General features: G+C 44.1%; 1 protein-coding gene and 1 long non-coding RNA gene across 51 annotated transcripts in view; one reads left to right on the plus strand and one right to left on the minus strand.

Annotated features, from left to right (window-relative positions):
- Positions 1-310: 310 nt before the first annotated feature.
- On the minus strand, positions 311-22,207 carry LOC107976544 (uncharacterized). Its single transcript, XR_008538970.2, has 4 exons — positions 21,842-22,207; positions 3,972-4,102; positions 3,220-3,389; positions 311-468 (listed from the first exon to the last, which is right to left on the minus strand). It is a non-coding gene; the product is annotated as an uncharacterized LOC107976544 (long non-coding RNA).
- Positions 22,208-22,241: 34 nt separating this feature from the next.
- Positions 22,242-25,761, plus strand: part of SCMH1 (Scm polycomb group protein homolog 1) — a 214,383-nt gene continuing 210,863 nt past the window's right edge. For 12 of the 50 annotated variants that reach the window (XM_063781942.1, XM_063781958.1, XM_063781937.1 and 9 more), the window contains exon 1: positions 22,242-22,489. The gene's annotated coding sequence lies outside the window, so the exon portion shown is untranslated. The remainder of the gene's footprint in view (positions 22,490-25,761) is intronic. The other 38 variants (XM_063782075.1, XM_063781940.1, XM_063781968.1 and 35 more) reach the window with 19 other exon arrangements.

Raw genomic sequence — 25,761 nt, forward strand, 5'->3', positions numbered from 1 at the left:
ACAAACATGGTGAACGTTCCTAAAACTCACCAGACTTTCTATAAGAATTGTAGCAAGCACCAACCCCACAAAGTGACACAATATAAGAAGGGCAAGGGTCTTCTGTATGCCTGGGGAAGGCAGCATTATGACAGGAAGCAGTATGGCTACTAGGCCAACTTTTCAGGGAAAAGGCTGAAATTACAAAGAACATTGTGCTGAGGCTTGGGTGTTTTGAGCCCAACTGCAGATCTAAGAGAATGCTGGCAGGCTATTAGGAGATGCAGGCCTTTTCAACTGGGAGGATGTCAGAAGAGAAAGGGCCAAGTGATCCAGTTCTAAGCTTCATCTTTTATTATGAAGACAATACACCCTTGAGGTTACGTTCACTTCATTTGGTTGTAGCTGGTCTTTTAGGAGGGAATAGACTAAAGCCATCAACAAAATTCCCCTTTTGGGGAAATTTATGCTTTGTGGTTCTTCTGGGAACTAAGGGAAAAAAAGAGAAAAACGCAACAAAATAGTGACTGGAAAACCCACTTCTGGTTAGACTCCCATTCATTCGTGCATTTTACTCATGCATTCAACAAATACTTATTCACAGATTTCCTGAGTTCAGGGTCTCTTAGGTTGTTGGAAGCAGAAACTGAGGGCCGAGGTGGGGAATGACTTGTACAGGTCACATGAGTTACTGCCCGCATTCTCACCTATGCCAAACCACAGTGCCAGTGGAAAGTCAGCCTTGTGTAGCCAGTGTGCCTAGCCGGTGGGCCCACACTCACCCTCAGTTGTCAAGGCCTTGGGAAGGGCCAAGAAATGGCACTCTCTTCCAGAGAACAAAAGAGGGCTTAGGGCCTTCTGTGGCCTCCTTAGGGACTCATTCCTCATGGAGTGGCTTAATAGAGTGAGCCCTGGACTTGGAGCTGGACAGTTCTGGATTCAAGTCCCCAGAGACTTCCTTTTTCTTCCAGTTGGATGAATTTGGAAAGTCATCTCTCAGAGTCAGCTTCCTCATCCATAAAATGGAGATAACAGTCCCTCACAGAGTTGCTGTGAGGTTTAAATGAGATAATATGTGTGACTGTGGTAAAAGTCATCAGTAAAGGTTTTGCAAATGAATAAGACAAGAAAGAAAACAGCAGCCCCATCAGCATCAGCAGTGTCCTGGCTTGGCACTCACAGCAAGGCCCCGGCATTCTCCTGCTGAACATAAGCATGTTCCCAGAACACTGATACCAGGCAAAGCCTCTATAATCATAAGACAGGCAGCAAGACCAAAAAAAGATCACTCCACACCATGTCTGAATACAGAGAAAAACCTGGCCAGGCGTGGTGGCTCACGTATGTAATCCCAGCACTTTGGGAAGCCGAAGTAGGGGGATCACTTGAGGTCAGGAGTTCAAGAACAGCCTGGCCAACATGGTGAAACCCCATCTCTACTAAAAATACAAAAATTAGCCAGGTGTGGTGGTGGATGCCTGTAATCCCAGTCATTTGGGAGGCTGAGGCAGGAGAATCACTTGAACCCAGGAGGCAGAGATTGCAGTGAGCTAAGATTGTGCCACTGCACTCCACCCTGGGTGACAGAGCGAGACTCCATCTCAAAACAAAACAAAACAACAACAACAACAACAGAAAAAAAAGAACACTGTGCAAAATCGTTAAAACTACCAAACAGCCCCCTCCCCTGGTCAACATGAGTGTGGTGATTTCTTTACCAATGACAGCCTTAGCCACATTCCATTCGTCCCCCTCTTAGATAAAAATAATTAAAATGCCTAATCACTGAATTGCCACTGCTCCCTGACAGCACCTGGCCCAGAGAAAAACTCTCCTGGTACTCTCTTTCTGAGCTGCCCCATGGTCTCCAAGGTGTGTTATGTCCTTTGTGCAGCATGTAGTAATACCAACTTTGACTACAGGTGTGTTCCTGGTGGTCTTTTGCTATGGAGCATTGATAAAGATTTAAATAGTGGAAGTTCAGAGTCTATGACAGACCAGTGGGAGAATATATGTACACATATGTGTGTGTGTGTGTATACACATATAATTTTTTGCCTGAAGGACCTTTACCTCAAATTGCACAGTGACGGGTGACCTACTACTCTGCTTATGAATGAAATTGGCCCACTGGTCTAACCAGGCTCTGGCAGAATTTGGGAAATAACTGTCATGGGCAGGGGAAGAAATGGTCACAAGAAAAAAGATTAATGTTTACAGAAACCTTACCACATGCCAGACTTTGTCTCATTTAATTCTTGTAACCACTCTATGGGGTAGGTACAGTAGTATTTTCCCAGTTTATAGATAGGGAAACAGGCTCTCAGAAATTTAGTAAGCATCTGGTTCAAGATTTGAGGCAGGACCAACTCCAAGGCCCCTCCTCTGTTCACCCGGTTGTGGGCTCCTCCACCCTCTCCAAGAAGGGAGGAGGAAGCAGAGCTGACCCACTCTGCCTCCTCATCCCTGAGTGCCCTGGCAACCTGACCACCTCCTTTGGCCACATGGCCCCTGAGCTAAGGCCTAAAATTAGTCTCGAGTCACAGATCAGAACCTTCATGAATTCTCATTTTATAAGTGGGAAAACTGAGGCCCAGGGAGGTAAGTCCTCTCCTCTCCTATTCAGCCTCCCTCCAATGATTGCTGGAGCTGACTCCTACTGACCTGCAAAGGCCAATGATGTGCATCTCTTCCCAATTCAGTCTTAACAAGCTGCTGTTGGTAGCTTGCTATCAGCCACGGTGCGAGTATTTACACCATGGGTATTGGCAAATGCTACAAATCAGGGATTTTTTTTTCTTTTCCACCAGAGATCCAGTTATTAAACATTTGCCAACACATCACTGGCCTCTCCCTCCCATAAGGAAAAGGAATTATAAACATTAGTGGGGATGTTTGGGAACAACCCACATCAGAGTCTATGCAAACTATCTCAACCTAGCTTGGCTGGGATTTTGTCATAAATAGCCATGTGCTCTGTGATTGACTTGTGTCAGAATAATCTGAGGGTATAATTGAAAATGTCTCCTGGGCCCCACTGAATCGGAATCTCTGGAGGGAGGACCCTAGAATCTGCATTTTAACAGTTATCTTCAGATGATTCTTTTGGTTCCTGAGTATCTCTGCTCTGTATTCTCATTGCCATATCAAATGACACCTAGTCACAGAGGGCAACGTTTAGACCCTCAAAAGAAATGTAATTCAGCCTCTATATTTCTTGAATGCCTGCCATGTGCTCACTGAGAGTGAATGAAGACAGGCCCAGGTCTACTTATATCTTCTTTCCCCTGCCTCTGGGGTGATGGTGGAGAGCTCATTGGCATCTAGACATTGGAATCAGACAGAGGTCCACCCACATCACCTTCCAGAGAGCACTAGGTGAGTTTGCCTGCTAGAAGTTCCAGTAGAATCTGTTAACACAAAGGAAATATATAGTCAATTTTAATTATCCAACTAAGTTGAAATCAGAAGAACTGGGTTAGAATCCTGGATCTGACCCACACTAAGTGGACTTGCCTCTAAGGCAAGTTCCCTAACCTCTCTAGAGCTCAGCTCCCTTCTCTGTAAAAGGCATCTACCTTAGGGGTTTATAAGAATCTAATGCAATAACCCTGGGGAAACAAACTGATTTCTACAGTGCAGGACACACATTGATTTCCTCAGCTAGCTCACCCTTGCAAGTGAGCCTTCCACAGCTCAAGCATCATGGGGCTGTTTTCCTCTTCAGACTGTGAGCACCTCAGAGATACCCTGGACTTACCTATCTCTGTATGTGCTCAGCACATATTAAGTACTTCCTAAAGGCCTGTGATTGAATATGAATTGTATTAGTCAGGGTTCTCCAGAGAACGGAACCAACAGAAGATGATAGATAGATAGATAGATAGATAGATAGATAGATAGATAGATGATAGATAGATAGATGATAGATAGATAGATAGATAGATAGATAGATAGATAGATAGATAATTTGTTATAAGGTTTTTGCTCACATGATTATGGAGGCTGAAAAGTTCCAAAATCTGCTGTCTGCCAGGTAAGAGACCCAGGAAAGCCCAAAGTATAGTCCAAAGCCTGATAGTCAGAGAGCCGGTGGTGTAGATTTCAGCTCAGGTCTGAAGGCCTAAGAACCAAAGCACCAAGCGCAAGAGATCAATGTCCCAACTCAAGCAGTCAGGCAAAGAGCAAAATCAACCTTCATCTGCCTTTTTTGCTCTATTCAGGCCCTCAAGGATTGGATGACATTGAGGGCCATCTGCTTCACTCAGTCCACCAATCCAAATGCTAATCTCTGCTAGTCAGACATATCCAGAAATAATGTTTAATTAACTATAAGGGCATCCTTTAGCCCAGTCAAGTTGATAAAATTTACTGTCACAAGATCTATGTGTAGATACAGACAGATAAAGCTACCCACACACAGATACTATTATGGGATTATTCCCCCAGTGGTGGCATGGAGTTGTAAATAGAGCACAGGGATTGGGGTCAGGAGTTTCAAGTATTAGGGTGGGGAACTGTATGTATTGTATAATAAATTACCACAAACACAGAGGCTGAAAACAACACATGCTAAGTATCTAACAGGTTCTATGGGTCAGGATCTGAGACTGGCTCAGCTAAGTCTTCTTCCTATGGTCTCACAAGACTGCAGTCAAGGTGTTTCCCAGGGCCAGAACCTTGTCTGAGGCTTGGCTGGGAAAGGATCTGCTTCCATGCTCACTCAGGTTATTGGCAGAATTCAATTCCTTACGGTGGTAGGCTTGAGAGCTTCAGTTTGTTGTTGGCTGCCAGTCAGGGTCCACCCTCAGCACCTAGAGATGCTGCAGTTCCTTGCCGTGTGGCCTCCCAACATCCGCAGGCTGCCACATGCCAGCTTGCTTCTTCAAAACCGATAGAGAGGCATAGGGAGACTCAGCAAGACAAGTGCCACGCTTTCTTTTTTTTTTTTTTCGAGACGGAGTCTCACTCTGTCCCCCAGGCTGGAGTGCAGTGGCGCCATCTCGGCTCACTGCAAGCTCCACCTCCCAAGTTCACGCCATTCTCCTGCCTCAGCCTCCCAAGTAGCTGGGACTACAGGCGCCTGCCACCACGCCTGGCTAATTTTTTGTATTTTTTAGTAGAGACAGGGTTTCACCGTGTTAGCTAGGTTGGTCTCAATCTCCTGACCTCCTGATCTGCCCACCTTGGCCCCCCAAAATGCTGGGATTACATGCTTGAGCCACCGTGCCCGGCCCCACACTTTCACATAATATACCCATGTCATCGCTGACATGGCACCATCTATCCCACCTATCTCATCACCTTTGCTGCATTCTACCAGTGAGAAGCAAGTCACAGCACCACTGCAGCCACCCACCCCCACCACTCAAACAGAAGGAATTACAGAAAGCCATGACATCAGCAGGTGGGATGGTGAGCAACTTCCCCAAGAGTCTGTCTGCCACAGGAACTGAGAGGAACCTCGTGAAAGATTTTCCTTGTGCGGCTGGTAGACACAGACTTATGGGATAACAGAGCTCTGAGGAATCATGTCTCACCATTTCACATTACCCAGAAGAAAACAGAAACCCAGACAGCAAAGTCAGACTAGAATCCAGACCTTCTGACTTCCAGTTTCCAACATACTCTACTGGTTCCATTTCTACTTATTGTCAGGACTCTGAAGCCACAAGCTGGAAAGTTAGATGGCACTTTGAAGTTGTAGCTCAGTGGGTATTGGAATGTCTTAGAATACCTTCAGAATAAATTGAAATCCTTAGCATGACATTCAAGGCCCTTTGACTACCTGGCCCAACCAATTTTTTTTTTTTTTTTTTTTTTTTTTTTTGGTCTCACCTCTTGCCATTCTCCCCTGTTATGATGGCGCCATGTCAGTGATGACATGGGTATATTACGTGAAAGTGTGGCATATGTCAACAGAGAACTATTTGGTGCTTCCTGGTGGTGCCTCCCTCCCTTTACATATTCTCCACCAGGAATGCCCCTCATTTTCTATGCCTAGAAAATAAACAAAGCGGGGAGTGGCCAAGATGGCCAACTAGAAGCAGCTAGTATGAGTGGCTCTCAAAGAGAGGTACAGAAGGGGCGAGTAAATACAACACCTTCAACTGAAACATTCAGGTACTTGCATTGGGATTAATCAAGGAAACAACTTGACCCACAGAGAACGAAGAAAAGCAAGACAGGACAATGGCCCACCTGGGAGCAACACAGAGCCCAGGGATCCTCCCTCGCCCAGGAAAGCTGTGAGTGAATGAGCGATCCCAGGAAACCATGCTTCTCCCATAGATATTTGCAACCCTCGGGTCAGGAGATATCCTTATGAACCCACACTACTAGGGCCTTCAGTCTTCTGTCTGACAAAGCTATGTGGAGTCTTGGCAGAGCAGCTGCTCAGGCATGCATAGAAACCCTGGAACCTTAAGATACTTGGGGTTTCCAGCAAAAGTAGCTGCAGCTCCAGCAAAGTGGGAGGTTAAACTCCTGTATGTACCCCTAGGAAGGAGACTGAATCCAGGGGGCTGAGCAGAAACAGCCTGCAGGCCCCACTTCCATGGCACCTCACAAGATAAGACCCACTGGCTTGGAATTCCAGCAAGCTACCAACAGTGGCATTGCATCTCCCTAAGAAGGAGCTCCCTGTGGGAGGGGTGGGCCGCCATCTTTGCTGTTCAGGCATCTTAGCCGTTCCAGCCTTTAGGCTTTGGAGAGTCTGAGCCAACCTGGGGCGGAAGAGATCGCCCAGTACAGCACAGCAGCTCTACCAAAGTGTAGCCCGACTGTTGCTTCAAGCAGGTACCCCATCCCATTCATCCTCAGTGGGTAGGACCTTCCTACTGGGGCCTCCAGCCACCCCTACCTGAGCTTTCCAGCCAATAGAGATCTGAATTCCCCCTGGGACTGCGCTCTTAGAGGGAGGGGTGGGCCACCATATTTGATGTTTGGGTGACTTAGCTGTTCCAGCCTTTGGGCTTCAGAGTGTCTGAAGCAACCAGGGGCTGAAATGGATTCCCAGCACAGCACAGCTGCTATACCAAAACATGGCCAGACTGCTTTTTCTTAAGTAGGTCCTGATCCCATTCCTCCTCACAGGGAAGGACCTCCCAACTGGGGTCCCCAGCCACTTCCTACAGGTGCCTTTGGGCCCACAACAGGCTTGTACCTCCCTGGGACAAAGCTCCCAAAGGGAGGGACAGGCTGCCATCTTTGCTATCTTACAGCCTTCACTGGTGACATCTCCTGGTTCTGGAAAATCCAAGGCGACTGGAGACTGGAGCAGGCCCCAACCATACTGCAGCAGCCCTATGTAAATGTAGCCACAGTGTTACGTGGGTGCCTATTCCCATATCTCCTCACCAGGCAGGTTCTCCAGGCGGGGGCCTCCAGCCACCCCCTGCCAGAGCTATCAAGCCAGTACCAACTCAGCAACTCCCTGCACAGAGCCTCCAGCGGCAACTGATAGCCTCTCAACCATGCCTCTGCAGTGGAACTGCCCTTGCCACCCTCAGACTAATGAATGGGCAAAGACCCTAAGTGTCTTATCCATACCTCCAAGCTGTAGTTGATCCAAGGAGATGAGGCCAGTCCATCTCCTATAGGTCCCACACACCCACCACAGCTCATCAGGGAACCACTGGCTTGAGCCCACAGCACAAACCCTCCATCTTGGGCTGACTGCACTGAGTGATTACTGACCTGCATCTCCCGGGGGTGGAGCCCCTAGGAGACAAGCAAATGACCCTGGCCACCACTACTACTAAGATCTCTTCCTCTGCTGCCTCTAAGCTGGGGAAGGAACATAAACACTGAGATCTCCCCAGAGCTGCAGTGGGCAGCCCAGGAGTGTCAAGTCATGAACTACAGCCAGCACTCAAGAAGGAGAGGAACCCACACTTTCAGAGCACTGAGAGGGAACACAGCTGCAACTGTTAGGAAACATAGGGGAGCCATACAACTAAGCAAAAGTCTATCAACTGACCAAGAATCCCAATTGCCACCTGCTGGCTCACACTCTAAAGCTCCAACACCAAAAATACCTCACTAACATACCCCCCTCTGAAACCAGAGACAAGAAGTCAGCTTCAAATAAAGACCCTATGCAAAACCTTGGCCCAGTAGAAAAATCCAGAAAAGAAGTCTATTGTCTGTACTCAATCTACACTGCAGTTAAAGGAACACTCACAATGCAGAGATGAGGAAGAACCATTGCAAAAACTCCAGTAACTCAAATGGCCAGAGTGTCATACGTCCTCCATACGACCACACCAGTTCTCCAGCAAGAGTTTTTAACCTGGCCAAACTGGCTGGAATGACAGAAATTGAATTCTGAATATGGATAGGAAGAAAAATAGGAACAAGGATGGCAAAACCCAATTCAAGGAAAATAAGAATTAACAATAAAGTGATACAGGAGTGGAAGAACAAAATAGCTAGTATAAAAAAAGAATCTACTGAGTCTGACAGAACTGAATAACACAATACAAGAATTTCACAATGCAATCACAAATATTAACAGCAGAATAAACCAAGCTGAGGAAAGAATCTCAAAACTTGAAGACTGGTTCTCTGAAATAAGACAGACAGAAAAAAACAAAGAAAAAAGAATAAAAAGGAATGAACAAAACCTCTGAGACGTATGGGATTATGTAAAGAGGCCAAATCTATGAATCACTGGCATTCCTGAAAGGGAGTGGAAGAAAGAAAAACAACTTGGAAAATATATTTCAGAATATCATCCATGAAAACTTCCCCAACTTTGTTCCTGAAATATTCTACACAAGAAGACCATCCCAAAGACACATTATCATCAAATTTTCCAAGGTCAGAATGAAAGAATGAATGTTAAAGGCAGCTAGAGAGAAAGGGCAGGTCACCTAAAAAGGGATCCCCATCAGGCTAACAGCAGACCTCTCAGCTGGAACCGTACAAGCCAAAGGAGATTGGGGGCCTATATTCAACATTCTTAAAGAAAAAAACTTCAACCAATCATTTCATATCCAGCCAAACTAAGCTTCCTTAGTGAAGGAGAAATAACATCATTTTCTGATAAGCAAATGTTGAGGGACTTCATTACCACCAGACCTGCCTTACAAGAGATCCTGAAAGGAGAACTAAATATAGAAAGGAAAGACCACCACCAGCTAATACAAAAACACACTTAAACACACAGACCAGTGTCACTGTAAAGCAACCACACAAATAAGCCAACATAATGACCAGCCAACAGCACAATGACAGGATCCAATCCACACATATAAATACAAACATTGAATGTAAACAGGCTAAATGCCCCACTTAAAAGGCACAGAGTGTGGGAGCTGCTGTGGCTCAGGCTGGTTGCCCTGGCACTCAGGGAGGCGAGGCTACAAGTTCGAGGCCAGCCTGGTCAACATTGATTAAAAAAAAAAAAGGCACAGAGTGGCAAGCTGGATAAAAAAAGTGAGACCCAATGGTTTGCTGTCTTCAAGAGACCCATCTCACATGTAATGACACTCATGGGCTCAAAATATTAATAAAGGGATGAAGAAAAATCTACCAAGGAAACAGAAAACATAAAAAAGCAGGATTTACAATCCTGATTTCAGACAAAACAGATTTCAAACCAACAAAGATCAAAAAAGACAAGCAAGTGCATTACATAATGGTAAAGGGTTCAATTCAACAAGAAGACCTAATTATCCTAAATATATATGCCCCCAATGCAGGAGCACCCAGATTCATAAAGCAAGTTCTTAGACACCTACAAAGAGACATAGACTCCCAAAAAATAATAGTGGGGGACTTCAACATTCCACTGACAGTATTAGATCATCGAGGCAGAAAATTAACAAAGATATTCAGGACCTAAACTCAGCATTGGACCAAATGGATCCGATAGACTTTTACAGAAGTCTCCATCCAAAAACAACACAATATACATTGTTCTAATTGTCACATGGCACATACTCCAAAAATGACCACATAATTGGACATTAAACAGTCCTCAACTAATGTAAAAAAACTGAAATCATACCAAACACACTCTGAGACCACAGTGCAATAAAAATAGAAGTCAACACAATGAAAATCGCTCAATTACACGGAAATTACCATACAATTACCACAAATTAAACAACGTATCCTGAATGACTTTTGGGTAAATAATGAAATTAAAGCAGAAATAAAGAAGTTCTTTGAAAATAATGAGAACAAACATAAAACATACCAGAATCTCTGGGACACAGCTAAAACAGTGTTAAGAGGGAAATTTATAGCACTAAGTGCCCACATCAAAAAGGTAGGAAGATCTCAAGTTAACAATCTAACTTCACAACTGAAGAAATTAAAAAGGCAAGAACAAATCAACCCCAAAGCTAGCAGAAGATGAGAAATAACAAAAAATCAGAGCTGAACTGAAAAAAATCGAGACATAAAAAGCTATTCAAAAGATCATGAATCCAGGAATTGGTTTTTTGAAAAAATTAATAAAACAGGCTACTAGCTAGACTAATTAAGAAGAAAAGAGAGAAAATCCAAATAAACATAATTAGAAATGACAAAGGGGTTACTACTTACCCCACAGAAATAAAAGCAACCATCAGAAACTACTATGAACAACTCTATACATACAAACTAGAAAACCTAGAAGACATGGATAAATTCCTGGATACATACACCCTCCCAGGACAGAGCCAGGAAGAAACTGATTCCCTGAACAGACCAATAACAAGTTCCAAAATTGAATCAGTAATAAATAGCCTACCGACCAGAAAAAAAAAAACCTCATGACCTGATGGATTCACAACTGAATTCTATCAGATGTACAAAGAAGAGCTGGTACCATTCCTACAGAAACTATTCCAAATAATTACAGAGGAAGGACTTCTCAACTCATTCTATGAGGCCAGCATCATCTTGATACCAAAACCTGGCAGAGACACAACAAAAGAAGAAAACTTCAGCCCAACATCCTTGATAAACATCAACACAAAAATACTCAACAAAATACTTGCAAGATTCATTCCCAGGATGCAAGATTGGTTCAACATACAAAAATCAATAAATATGATTCATCACACAAGCAGAACTAAAGACAAAAAACACATGATTATCTCAATAGATGCAGAAAAGGCTTTTGATAAAATTCAACGTCCCTTCATGTTAAAAACTCTCAATAAACTAGGTACTGAAGGAACAAACATCAAAATAATAACAGCTATCTATAACAAATCCACAGCCAACATTATCCTGAATGGCAAAAGCTGGAAGCATTCCTCTTGAAAACCAGCACAAGACAAGGATACCATCTCTCACCACTTCTATTCAACGTAGTATTGGAAGTCCTGGTCAAAGCAATCAGGCAAGAGAAAGAAAGGACATCCAAATAGAAAGAGAGGAAGTCAAACTATCTCTGTTTGCAGACAACATGATTCTTTTTCTTTTCTTTTTTTTTTTTTTTTTTTTTTTTTTTTTTTTTTTTTTTTTGAGACGGAGTCTCGCTCTGTTGCCCAGGCTGGAGTGCAATGGCACAATCTTGGCTCACTGCAAGCTCTGCCTCCTGGGTTCATGCCATTCTTCTGCCTCAGCCTCCAGAGTAGCTGGGACTATAGGCGCCCGCCACCACACCTGGTTAATTTTTTTTGTATTTTTAGTAGAGATGGGGTTTCACCATGTTAGCCAGGATGGTCTCGATCTCCTGACCTCGTGATCCACCCGCCTTAGCCTCCCAAAGTGCTGGGATTACAGGCGTGAGCCACCACTCCCAGCCAACATGATTCTATATCTAGAAAACCTCATAGTCTTGGCCTGTGAAAGCTCCTTCAGCTGATAAATAACTTCAGCAAAACTGCAGGATACAAAATCAATATACAAAAATCACTAGCATTCCTATACACCCACCAAGTAAACTGACAGCCCGATCAGGAAGGCAATCCCATTTATAACTGCCACAAAAAATAAAACAAAATACCTGGGAATACAGCTAACCAGGGAAGTGAAAGATCTCTACAATGAGAATTACAAAACACTGCTCAAAGAAATCAGAGAAGACACAAACAAATGGAAAAACATTCCATGCTTATGGATAGGAAGAATCAGTATCATTAAAATGGCTATACTGCCCAAAGCAATTTACAGATTTAGTGCCATTCCTATCAAACTACTGACAACATTCTTCACAGAACTAGAAAAAAATTTTTTTTAATTTATATGGAACCAAAAAAGAACCCAAATAGCCAAGGCAATCCTAAGCAAAAAGAACAAAGCTGGAGGAATCACATTACTCAACTTCAAACTATACTACAAGGCTACAGTGGCCAAAACGGCATGGTACTGATACAAAAACAGACACATAGCCCAATGGAACAGAACAGAGATTCCAGAAATGAGGCTGCACATCTACAACCATCTGATCTTCGACAAAGCTGACAAAAGCAATGGGGAAAAGACTCCCTATTCAATAAACGGTGCTGGGACAACTAGCTAGCCATATGCAGAAGATTGAAGCTGGACCCCTTCCTCACACCATATATGAAAATCAACTCAAGATGAACTAAAGACATAAATGTAAAATTCAAAACTAGAAAAACCCTAGAAGACAACCTAGACAATACCATCCTGGACGTAGGAACAGGCAAAGATTTCACGACAAAGACATTGAAAGCAATTGCAACAGAAGCAAAAATGGACAAATGGAACCTAATTAAACATAAGAGCTTCTGCACAGCAAAAGAAACTATTGACAGACAACCTAAAGAATGACAGAAAATATTTGCAAACTATGCTTCTGACAAAGGTCTAATATCCAGCATGTATAAAGAACTTAAATTTATAAAAGAAAAACAACCCCATTAAAAAGTGGGTAAAAGACATGAACAGACACTTCTCAAAAGAAGAAATAATGCAGCCAACAAGCATATGAAAACAAGCTCAATATCGCTGATCATTAGAAAAATGCAAGTCAAAATCACAATGAGATACCATCTCATACCAGTCAGAATGACTATTATTAAAAAGTCAAAAATATAACAGATGCTGGTGGGGAGGTTGCAGAGAAAACCCTTATACACTGTTGGTGGGAGTGTAAATTAGTTCAACCATTGTGGACAGCAGTATAGCAATTCCTTAAAGAGCTAAAAGCAGAACTACCATTTGACCCAGCAATCTCATTACTGGGTATATACCCAGAGGAATATACAGCATTCTACCATAAAGACATACGCATGCAAATGTTCATTGCAACACTGTTCACAATAGCAAAGACATGAAATCAACCTAAATGCCCATGAATGACAGACTGGATTTTAAAAAATGTTGTACATATACACCACTGAATATTATGCAGCCATAAAAAAGAATGAGATCATGTTTTTTGCGGGAACATGAATGGGGCTGGAGGCTATTATCCTTAGCAAACTAATGCAGGAATAGAAAACCAAACACTGCATGTTTCCACTTATAACTGGGAGCTGAATGATAAAAATTTATGAACACAAAGAAGAAAACAACAGACACTAGGGTCTACTTGAGCGGGGAGGGTGGGAGGCGGGAGAGGAGCAGGAAAAATAACTATTGGGTATTGAGCTTAATACCTGGGTGATGTAATAATATGTACAACTAACCCCCATGACACGTGTTTACCTATGTAATAAACCCTGACATGTATCCCCAAACCTAAAATAAAAACTAAAAATAAACCAACAAAACAAATGGAAAAATAAAACTGCTTATCCTTTGAGTCCCAGCTCAAATGCCACCTTCTCTGTGAAACCTTTCTTAATTCTTGTAGGCAGAATTAATCCCTCCCTCCATTTTGCTCTTAGAATCTTGTACAGTTTCTGCATAGCCCTTTTCATATGTATGACAGTTGTTTTTGAATTCTGTCTCTCCTGTGACATTAGGACCTTAAAGCAGGGTTGTTAGAATGATGTGAAACAAATTTGGTTTAAACAAGTCTATCATGCCAGCTGGCCCTGTCAAGAGACTATCAACAGCTTCTCCTGCTGAGCTGAGATACCGGCAAAGCTAATGAGAGTATTTAGTTCAAAGCAGATGTCCCCAGAAGTTGATAGTCAAGGAAAGGCTAGCTCAATCCCCAGCACTGCTCCATATAGTAAATCTTTACTGATCGATTGAATAGGATTGTCATTCAACAATAATTCAATCACTTGTGTACAGTTGACCCTTGAACAACATGGGTTTGAACTGCATGGGTCCATTTTACACAAACTTTTTTCAATATACTGAAAAATTGTTTGGAGGTTTGAGACAATTTGAAAAAACTCAGACAAACCACGTAGCCTAGAAATATCAAAAAATTTAAGAAAAAGTTTTATGTCATGAATGCATAAAATATATGTAGAAACAATTCTATTTAATCACTTATGACAATAAAATATATACAAATCTACTGTTAAAAAGTTAAAATTTGTTAACCATGGTGGCTTATACGTGTAATCCCAGAACTCTGGGAGGCCTAGGTGAGAGAATCGCTTGAGCCCAGGAGTTCAAGACCAGCCTTGGGCAACAAAGTGAGACCTTGTCTCTATTTAAAAATCAAAAAATTAGCCCGGCATGGTGGTGCGTGCCTGTAGTCCCATCTACTCAAGAGGCTGAGGTGGGAGGATCACTTGAGCCCAGGAGATTGAAGCTGCAGTGAGCCGTGACTGTGCCACTGCAAGCGTGTCGGCCTGGGCGACAGAGAAAGACCCTGTCTCAAAAAATAAAAAATAAATAAAATTTATCAAAACTTATGCACACAAACATTTACAGACCTTATGTACATAGTGCCATTTGCAGTTGAGAAAAATGTAAACAAACATAAAGATGCAGTATTAAATCATAACTACAAGAAGTTAACTGCAGTGCATAAGGTACTACTGTAATGATTTTGGAGCCACCTCCTATAGCCATTGTGGTGAGCTCAGCTGTTGAGAGTATCCCTTAAAACAACCTGTGACGCTAATCATCTCCATGTGAGCCATTCATCTCTCCAGTAAACTGCATATCGCAGTAAAAAGTGATCTCTTGCAGTTCTCAAGTATTTTTCATCGTGTTTAGTACAATACCATAAATCTTGAATAACGCCATGGGACCTATACAAAGTGCCACTAGTGATGCTGGAAGTGCTCCCAAGAAGCAGAGAAAAGTCGGGACATTACAAGAAAAAGTTGAATTGCTTGATATGTGCTGAAGATTGATGTCTGCAGCTGCAGTTGCATGCTATTTCAGACAGATGATTCACCCTGTAAACAGACAATGTAAACTTATGGTATCGATAAATACAGTATAGTACTGTAAATGTATTTTCTCTGTTATATGATTTTCTTAATAACATTTTCTTTTCTATAGCTTATTTTATTGTAAGAGTACAGTATATAATACATATGCAAAATATGTGTTAATAGACTATGTTATCAGTAAGGCTTCTGGTCAATAGTAGGCTATTAGTAGTTAAGTTTGGGGGGAGTCAAAAGTTACATGCAATTTTCGACTGTACAGGGGGTTGGCGCCTCTAACCCCCACATTGTTCAAGGGCTAAATGTATACCAAAGGGTGGGCTTATACTAATAGTTCAAGTTACAGAGATAAGAAAAAGGCATGAACAATCAAAATCACAGGGGCTTGGGAAACAAAAAAAACCTGATTCAAAGCCAGACTCAGTTATTTACTAGCTATATGATTGTGAGCAAGTTATTTAACTTCTCTAACCTTAGTCTCATCAGTTAAAGAGGGGTAACAATACCTACACCATAAGGGTTGCTGTGTGGATTACATAAGATGATATACACACCTGGCACATTGCAGGTGCTCAATAAATGTTAATGCTGTGCCCCTTATCCATTTGTAGAGAATCAATAGTAACACAGGCAATAATTATCATACCCTATGATCAATGCTATAATGCTAAGGAAGTGTAGATAATAGAGGAACTTGTTTTATTGAGCAGAGAAGAAGGAAAGGGAAAACTTCAAACAGAGAATGAGCAGGAGCTGGCTAGGAGGATCTTCCAAGGGAATAGTGTGGACCAACACGTGGCTGTCCTGGCTCCAAGTCTTCCTTTTTGTCTACTTCCAGATGAGGTGGCATCTAGGGCCTGAAGTGAGCCATCTCTTCCTTCTGTGACAGATGACTGATGTTTTCATTTCTTTGCCATACTATAGAAAGTGCCTCCTCTCTCAACCAGAAATATGAACTAATCCAATTTGCAGATGAGTTAATGCTGGGACCTGAAATGCACTGAATTCCGAAGTTCTGATTCCAAGAAGAATGTCAAATGAGTCTCACTCTCAATGCATGTGACATATTTAAAAAAATATATTTTAGGTGGATTTGATGCTGTTAAATTGAGACATATATATAAACTGTGAGTGATATAGTTGCTGTGGGAACCCTTGAAATCTCCTAACATTTTTACATCCACAATTTCACGATCTGAATAACTTAGACTCCCAGAATCCCAAAATGTTAGTAATAGAAGACCCCTTAGAGGCCCAACCTCCACATCTTCCTGATGGAGGAATGTAGGCCAAGACATGAAGAATGACCTGTCCAAAGCTGTATAGCAAAATCCTTAATTTCTGACACTGGAATGCAGGCCTCTAAGTTGGAAACCCAGCTCTCTTTCTCCTGTAGTACAGTTACTCCTGAGGGACTGTTTAGGGTAAGGTCTTTTTAATTGTACACTTCAGTAACAGATATTCATTTTGAGGAAGATTCATTTCTTTTGGGTCCAATTGGTGCTTTCAACAAAGTCAAACCTCAGATTCTTGACCATCTCCATAATATATATATATATTTGATATATAGTATGATATATTAAGTATATATCATACTATATATCAAATATATATCAAACCTCAGGTTCTTGACCATCTCCATAATACTATGACCTAAAGGTGACAGAATCATAGACTCTTAGAGTAAGAATGAGATTTTAGAGGCTTATCTGGTTCAATTCATCTTCTACCAAAGAAATACCCTTCTTGAATGTGTCCAGTGATGTATTCATTTCCCCAAGAGAATTATCCCATTGTTTGCCCATGAATGCTAGCATCATCAAGTAGAACTCTGTTTCTCTGTCTACTCTGTCCATTAAGAGAAAGGGAAGGAAGGGAATGGTGTTTACTTACTGAGCACCATTTGTGTACCAGACACATGTGAGGGTCTTGGATATGTTACCTCACTTGATTCTTGAAACATCCCTATAAAGTAGATGTTCAATTTACAAACTAAAAAAAAAAAAAAGTTCAGAAAGTTTAAATAATGTGCCCAAATTTACCCATGGTCAGTGGAAGAGTCAAGTCCATGGACTCTCTTTGGTATGCTGAGAGGCCTTGTCTTCCCTGCCTCCTATCTCTCTTCAGTGTAGCTCTTTCAGCAGGCTGTGCTAGAGATTTCCTTTTAAAATAAAAATCTGCTTAAAGGCCTTTGATGGCTCTTCAATACCCACTCAAGGTAAATAGTTCAATACCCACTCAAGGTAAATAGTCCAAGCTCTTTAGCTTAATAATCAAGGCCCTTGACAATCTGGCTCCAATCAAATATTGCAGGCTCACTTCCCTCTTCTTTTCCGATGCATCCTAGGTTTTCCATGAGGATGCCTTTTTGTCTTTGTTCATGCTGTACTTGCTGCCTATGTGTCCTTCCCCTCCTTCTCTGCCTAAAAAAGTCCTAGTTTTCCTTTAAGGTCCACTCAAATGTCACCTTCTTGGTGAAGTCTTCCCCAGTATCTCTGGGCTCAATGAACCCTCCTCTGCCTTCTCCATATTACAGAGGACATTGCAAAGTCCTCTGTAATAGCCTCTTTTGCATTGTCATGGTCCCTTGTAGACTAAGATCCTTAAAGACAAGGATTGTACTTTACATTTATTTGCATTCCCAGTTCCTGGCACATAATAGGAGTTCCATAGATATGTGTGGAATAGAATTGAGGCCTAATCCTTTTCCACATGTTAGCCCTTCAATTATCTGAAGACCCTTCTAAGGCCTTGCCCTACCCCACTCTACTCCCATTAATAGTTATTTCTTCTGCAGGCTAAATGTTCCCAACTCCTTTCAGCTGCTCCTTATAAAGTCTGATTTCCAGATTCCTTATCTGGTCATTTGCTTCTGGGTCATAATTTGTCAACATCACTCTTTTAAAATATAATGCCTAGGACAAACTCAATAGCCCAAAGTCTGGCCATAGCAGAACAAAGTGAGGGGATTCCAAACTGTGATTCCAATCTATGACGTTTTCTTGGCCATTACTGTGTGCCAGGAGGTCTCTCTACTTTATTTTCTTTCAGTCTTCAATAATCTGGTGAGGTAGGTGTCATTTCTTCCATTTTATAGATGAGGATATAAGCCATCTGGTAAGGCACTTTGAGAATAAGTTAAAGTCACAATTCCAGAGCATAAAGCAAACTTGTGATCAACTGATACCTTTAGATCATTCGTACATCAACTGCTGAAAAGTTATTATTTTTTCCAGTTACCGGCTAGTGACAGGCTTAAGGGAAACTGAGGACAAAGAATCAATACCTTTAGAAGGGTGTGAAACCAAAGCATACAGAAAAGGCAGGTTGGATTAATGACCACCTTCCTAACAATAACAGCCTTTATCTAGGAGCTCAAACAGAGACTGGAATGTCTTAACCACACAGCTTCCTGGAACTATTTTTACTTTGTATTTTACAAGAGGAGAAAGAGCAGAAGCGTCTTAGATAAACAACAAGGTTTGGGCTCAGCACATGTCTGAATCTGAACAGCCAGTGGGGCCCTGTGGTCACAAGGCAGATAATAAGGAGGTTGCCTCTTTGGTCTGTGGCTTGGGTCTGAAAGGGTCCTACTGTGCACATTCATTCTATAAATATAGACTGATCACCAGATGTGTTCCAGGCATGGTGCGAGGTGCTGTGGATGTAATGAAGAACAAAGACAGAGTTCCAATCTGTGAAGCTTACAGTCAGGTGAAAGATAAGCATAAATGAAAATGATATGCACAGATCTTAGTAAATGCAATGATGAATGAAGGTGCCAGGCTACAAGGAGAGCGAAAGGAGGGGCATTTAATTTATCCTGGGGTGAGGATGGAAGAGAAGGTATCAGAGGAAGTTCCTGGGGAAGGTAGTCTTAATTGATGTGTAGGACTTAACGTGGTGAAGGCTCTTATGTATTTCAATGCATCCCCCCCACACCCTGCAACACACATACTTTCTTTAAGCATCAGAAACCATCTTTCCCATTTCCTTTACCAACTCTTCCACTGGGTCATCAACAACATGAAAAAAAACAAAAACAAAAAACAAAACAAAAACTACTGTTTTTGTCAGTTCTGTCAGTGCCAGAATAATCACTCCTTTTTGCTGTAATGTAACGTAGAAAAGAGCAGACCTGGGGTTTCCTAGCATACCTCCTTTAAAAAAAAATTACATCCTGATTAACTTGCCTATTTCTTCCCTCTCCATTGCCTCTGTATTTCTTGGCTTCCCCACACCTGTAACCCAAAGGTCACAGGGTCTGTCATAGCCCAATTCCACTCTCCAGCTGCCTCTTGGTTTTTAACCCCCCTTATTAAAATCCGAACATTAAACAACTAATAACACCCATGTGTAATTAGTTGTTTAATTGAACAGCACAGAACTGTTAATACATTATGCTGTGCCCTGGAATATTAAGTGGAATAAAAGCAAAGTACTATATTCAAGCAAACTACAGTCTGACTTAAAATACTACAATGGGAAACATTTCACACAGAGATTTTTACCAAGTGACAGTGGAGAGGAGGGAGAAATGAGTTCTTCCTGAGAAGTGTCAGAGAAGTTCTGAGCTGGATCTAAAAAAGAAGCAGGAGGCTGGGTGTGGTGGCTCACGCCTGTAATCCCAGCACTTTGGGAGGCCAAGGAGGGCAGATCACAAGGTCAGGAGATTGAGACCATCCTGGCTAACATGGTGAAACCCTGTCTCTACTAAAAATACAAAAAATTAGCTAGGCGTGGTGGCAGGCGCCTGTAGTCCCACCTACTCAGGAGGCTGAGGCAGGAGAATGGCGTGAACCCGGAAGACGGAGCTTGCAGTGAGCCGAGATCGCGCCACTGCACTCCAAACTGGATGACAGAGTGAGACTCCATCTCAAAAAAAAAAAAAAAAAAAAAAAAAAGCATGAATCCAAAGGACAATATGCATAATATTTATTTATTTTTAGCAGATGTGGGAATATCTCCCTCATGCCAAGCCTTATCTAAGGCTACAGGTGTGAATAAGGTTCCTGATCTCAAGACGCTTTCAGCCTAGAAAAGAGGTTTAGAAATATACTCCAATAATGGCAACATATATGGTGCCATGGACAGAGTTACAGAACAAACTGCTAGGGGAATTCATAGAGAAAATGTTTAAGAGAACATTTCTCACTGGACGTAGTAGGTAGAATTCTAAGGTAGCTTCCTAGATTAACCTTCATGTACACCTTCTGCATAGTCCCTGGGACAGTGGCTATGATGAATTTTACTCCTGTGATTAGGGTATGTGATGTGGCACAGGTGATCTTAAAGTAGGAAGATTATCTAGGTGGGTCTGACCTAATTACAAGTCTTTTAAAAGCTCATAGTGTTCTCTGACTGGTTGAAGAAGGGAAATCAGAGATATTTAAAGAATGAGAGGGAGTGACATGAGAAAGGTTCTCTGTTGATGAGATAAAAGGGATCACGTGGCAAGGACCTGAGAGTGGTCCCCAACAGAGAGCTGGCAAAACAGTGTAGCTGTGGGATCCTAGTCCTACAGGGACATGAATTCTGCCAACAGCCCGAAGGAGCCTGGGGCAGACCTTTCCCTCGTGGAGGTGCTAGACATCTTGATTTCAGCCTATGACACCACGAGCAGAAAACCCAGCCACACCATGCCAGTTTTCCGACCTACACAACTGTGAGTAAATCAATGGGTGTTGCTTTAAGCTGCAAAATTTGTGCCAATTTGTTATGCAGGAATAGAAAACTAATATGAGCACTTACAACACTGTGCTCTCATTAGCTATTGACATAATAGTTTCCCCAAATATGGGCTCCTTAGATTTAGGCTCTAATTATCCTTGTAACCTCAGGGCTCTTCATGAGACAGGTACTCCCCAAAACGCCATGGAATGAAAGTTTAAATTAGACAACAGGGATGCAGATCAGAACCTGGATAGATTCTGACCATTTCCATTTCTCAAGAACGGGCAGACGGATACTGACACCAATACCAGGATACAAGGAGGCGGCCCCCCTTCAGTCCAATGCTCTAAGACCTATTCTAGAGGCAAGGCAAGTAATCCAGGCTCAGCTGCCCCATCTGCTGCTCCAGCCTTGCTTAAGTGGACTTCCCTCCAAGGAGCATTGTTCACAGAAGGATCATTAACAAGACATTCCTGTGTGACCTGAGGATTGCCACGTTCTAAATGATGCCCACACCCACTCCACATCCAGCTCAGCAGAGGTCTCGGGATTTATATTGCACTGTATTTTCAAGCAGCCAAAACAGGAGTCAAGACGTCAGTTTCCTAAGCTGCTAAAATGATGTGGTGGTTAAACCAATTGTGTGCCAGGCGCAGTGGCTCACGCCTGTAGTCCCAGCGCTTTGGGAGGCTGACGCAGGAGGATCACTTGAGCCCAGTAATTTGAGGTTACAGTGAGCTATGATGGCGCCACTGCACTCCGACCTTGGGGACAAAGTGAGGCTCCATCTCTAACAAAACAAAAATAGAATTGTGTAGCCAACATGGCTGGTGGGCCTGGAAGAATGAGCCTGTGCATTGTACCTGGCCCATCACGGGCTCAGTGCGTACTTGTTGAAGGATCACCGCAGGGAGGACCGAGGACGCTGACACTCACTAGGGCATCCAAGCACCAACTCATCTCTCACCTACCCTCCGGGTGCAGTGCTATCGTGTTGGAGAAGAGGCCCCTGGATGGCTGTGCGAAGTAACTCGCCCAAGGTCACCACACGGCCAGCCGCTAGCCCGGCGGGAGTCGCCCGAGGCGAGGCCCACGTCAGCCGGTCTTGGGGGCCCGACCGGTGGCTCCTCCACCAGCCCCACGCGGCCTCAGAGCGGGCTACTGGCGTCCTCGAGATTCGAACCCGAGTCCTCGGCCTCGTCCCCGCCCTCGCGCCCTCTCAGGCCTCAGTTTTCCCATCTACAGGACGCGGACCGGAGAGCTGGTCCGGGCGCCAACTGGGCCCCCGGACCCGGGTCGGCAGGCCGGCGGGGTACGGCCGGGCCGGGTCCCCGCGCGCCCTCCCTCCTCCAGCGCGCCGCCCCGCCCCCCGCGCGAGCCCAACGGCCGAGGCGCGCGCCACCTCGCGGCGGGAGGCGCGGGGGAGGGGCCGGGGGAGCCCCCGCCCCGCCCCCCGCCTCAGCCGCCACCGCCAGCTCGGTGGAGCCCCCCGCCGCCCGCCCGCCGCTCTCCCGAGCCGCCCGCCCGCCCCCTTCCCACGTCTCCGCTCCCTCCCTGCGTAGCGGAAACATGGCGGCGGGAAGGGAGTGAGCCGCCCCGCGCCCCCGCCGCGCCCTCAGGTAAGCGCCTCGCGGCCGCCTCCGCCCGCCTAAGAGCTCGTGCCCTGAGGGGACGCCTGGGGCCAGAGGGCGGTGGCGGGACCTGCGCAGCCGCTGCGCCTGCCCCCCCGGGCCGGGGTCAGCCTGTCCGTCTGTCTGGCCGGCCTGCCAGTCTGTGGTCCGCGCGGGGCTGGGCCCTTTCTCGGCCGTGTCAGCCCGGCCCCGAGCCCGGAGGCCGGCTCTGCATCTGCGGTCGGGCGGGCGGGGCCCACGGTCCGGTCGCGGCCCTGACGCCGCCAGGACTGCCCGGGGGCCCCGGCACGAGAAACCCAAGGCCGGGGGCCCTTTGGAGGGTCGGCGTGGGGGCGGTCCGTATGGGTCGCCGTGTCCTGGCCGGCGGGGCCGGGTGGGCCGGGGCAGGCTGGCTAGGGGCCGAGGGCCGGGCGGCGGCGCGACCCCGTCTGCGCGGGTCAGTTGGTCCCCTCCGGCGCCAGAGGTGGGAATGCCTGTGATTCTGGCCGGCCGGGTCCCGGTTCGGGGAAGACAGAGACAGAGGTCGACGGGGCGGCGTGGCCCCCACCGAGAGCTGGGGCGCCTAGGGCCCGGAGCTGTCAGCAGCGTCCTGGGGGCTGGGCCCCGGCCGGCCGACTCACGTGTGCCGCCTGCCCCAGTGCCCCGCCGGAAACGGGCAGGGAGAGCGGCCCCGCACCGAAGTGAGCCACAGCGGCCCTGGGGGCCAGACACGTGGGCACTGCTGTGTGCCAGCCCGAGAGCATCGAAAGTGGTTTCCAGCCGATGGGTGAACCCCGGAATATCTCCTGACTGGAAGGGAATTTAAAAGTCATCTAGGGGCGCTTTCTCCCATCCCATGCCAAAGTGACTTTGAAAATCCCCAAATCCCCCCCGATAATTTGACAAGCCCGTTTGGAACCTCTTCCAGTGATCCGAAGCGAATCTCTTTAAAGGAAACCCATTCTGTTCCTGGACACATTTGGTTATAAGTTGAAAGAAACAGCTGGCTCCCATCCTTCCTAGTTCTTTTCCCTTATGGGAAGCTGTTAAGATATCTGAAGATAGTAATCATGTCCCCTGAGTCTTCACTTCCACTTTCTTCAGTTGTCTCTCATCTGCTGTGGTTCTCTAAACTGTCCTCTGGATGAGCTTTAGTTTCCCCCATCCCCTTAAAGGAGAGTTTCTTAAAAGTGATCCTGGAGACAAAACCTAGTAAGTTTCTCTAAGAAACAGCCCCAAGGATTGACCTGCTTAAATCAAAAGTACTCTAGATTCCCTTCCTCATTTCTGTACTGTATTTTGAACTTAAAAAAAAAAAAAAGAAAACATTTAGTAGTGTTTGTTCAAACAAACTAAAAGACATCTTATTTTGTGGAAATTTGGGGGTTTCCTTCCTTTTAAAAAATGTCTATAAACACTTTATCAAATGTTGCTAACTAATGTACATCAAAATGTTTTGTTGAAGTGTAATGTGCCATGCAAATAGAATAGCTCTTTTTTTTTTTTTTTTAAACTCTGAAAAGGATTGAGACCTAGTTTAGTGCCAAACTGCAATTTTAATATTTGGTTGCAGAGGGAAATGCTTTATTACATTGAACTCTTTGCTCTAGTTCTAACTGCCAGCAGGAGGCCCAAAATTACTATGAAAGAGAACACTTTTTGTTGCTTACTTACCAACCTCCTAAACTCTTGCCTAAGCAACTCTGCAGGTTAGTAATGTTTTAAGCCCAGTAGAGATGAGATGGCCTTGTAGATAAAAGGCCCAGCTCTTACATCTGGGATCCTGTTTAAGTACTAAGCAAAGTTTCACTGTTTTTACAACTTAGACAAGCGCATACCAGCAGTCAGAATTGGTTCTTTATTTTTGTTCTTAAGCCTTCATTTTTTAAATTGGTCAATAGTTTTGAACTTTGTAGCACATATGTCAAGTTTTGATTTTTGGTATGTTTGTGCAAATGTTGTTCCCTTTTATGTAAGTTGGGTAAACATTTGCATAGCACCATTCTCAATGGAACTATACAGATCCAGAGGAAAGGCCCTGATTCCTTCCTTGCAAAGGACTTGGAGTGAAAGGTAGAGGATACTTAACTGAGAAAGAATTGATGTGAATATCCCACTGAAAATTTAAACTTAGGGCTGGATGCAGGGGCTCATGCCTATAATCCCAGCACTTTGGGAAGCTGAGGCAGGCAACTCTTTGAGGCCAGGAGTTCTGGAGCAGCCTGGGCTACGTAGCAAGACCCTGTCTCTACAAAAAATAAAAATAAAAATATAGCTGGGCATGATGGTGTATGTCTGTAGTCTCAGCTACTCAGGAGGCTGAGGCAGGAGGACCGTTTGAGTCAAGGAGTTTGAGGCTTCAGTGAGCCATGATCACACCATAGCAAGTGACAGAATGAAACCCCATCTTTTAAAAAAAGAAAAGAAAATTTAAACTTGGTATGTTCTAACCTTCACTGTACACTTATGTACCTACTATGGGTCAAGCACTATGCTATGTACTGTGCTCAGCTGGGTTTACAAAGATTTCCAATCTTGTGGAGCTGGTAAATTAGATGCTTAAATAGATTATCTCAGAATAAAAGATGAGAACTACGCATAGCTGAGATATACAAGGTGAGAGTAAAGGTTGCCCAAAGGTGAGGGCACTTAGACTAGCCTAGGAGTTAAAGGAAGGCTTTGGGAAGAGATGATATCTGACCCAAATCTTAAATGGTAGGTAGGAGTAAGCGAGGCAAACATGAGCAGAAAGCGTCCTTCAAACAGAGAAAACAGCTTGAGCAAAGGCATCAATGTGAGAAAAGGAATGGCTTGCGTAGAGAACCACAAACAGTTTGGGACTGCTAGGAATATAACAATAAGTGATGAGTTGTAAGGCTGGAAATACAGTCAGAGGCCATGTCGTGGTGGACCTTGTATGCATAAGTATCCTAAAATCAATTCAGTAGGTGTTTTTTTTTATTTTTATTTAATCACTGGAAGGTGTCTATCAGACATGGTTGAAGTAACATTTTTAAAATGTGGTCATAGGGATGAAGAGAAAGAAATGAATCTGAGAAAATGTATAAGGCTTTAATGATTGATTGTATGTGCAGGTGAGATGGTGAGGAGTCCCATGTGATGCTCAGGTTTTTGCCTTGGATGACTAAGGAGGATATGTTGGTAATTTTAACTGAGACAGGAAACGATGATGAGTTCAATTCTGGACTTGAAGATTTTCAATTTCTTGAGTTAGATCAGTGAGCAAATATAGTGGAAGTAAGCTGAGAAAAAAAAGAGGT

Source organism: Pan troglodytes, chromosome 1 (assembly GCF_028858775.2).
Source record: "Pan troglodytes isolate AG18354 chromosome 1, NHGRI_mPanTro3-v2.0_pri, whole genome shotgun sequence".
Taxonomy (NCBI): Eukaryota; Metazoa; Chordata; class Mammalia; order Primates; family Hominidae; genus Pan; species Pan troglodytes.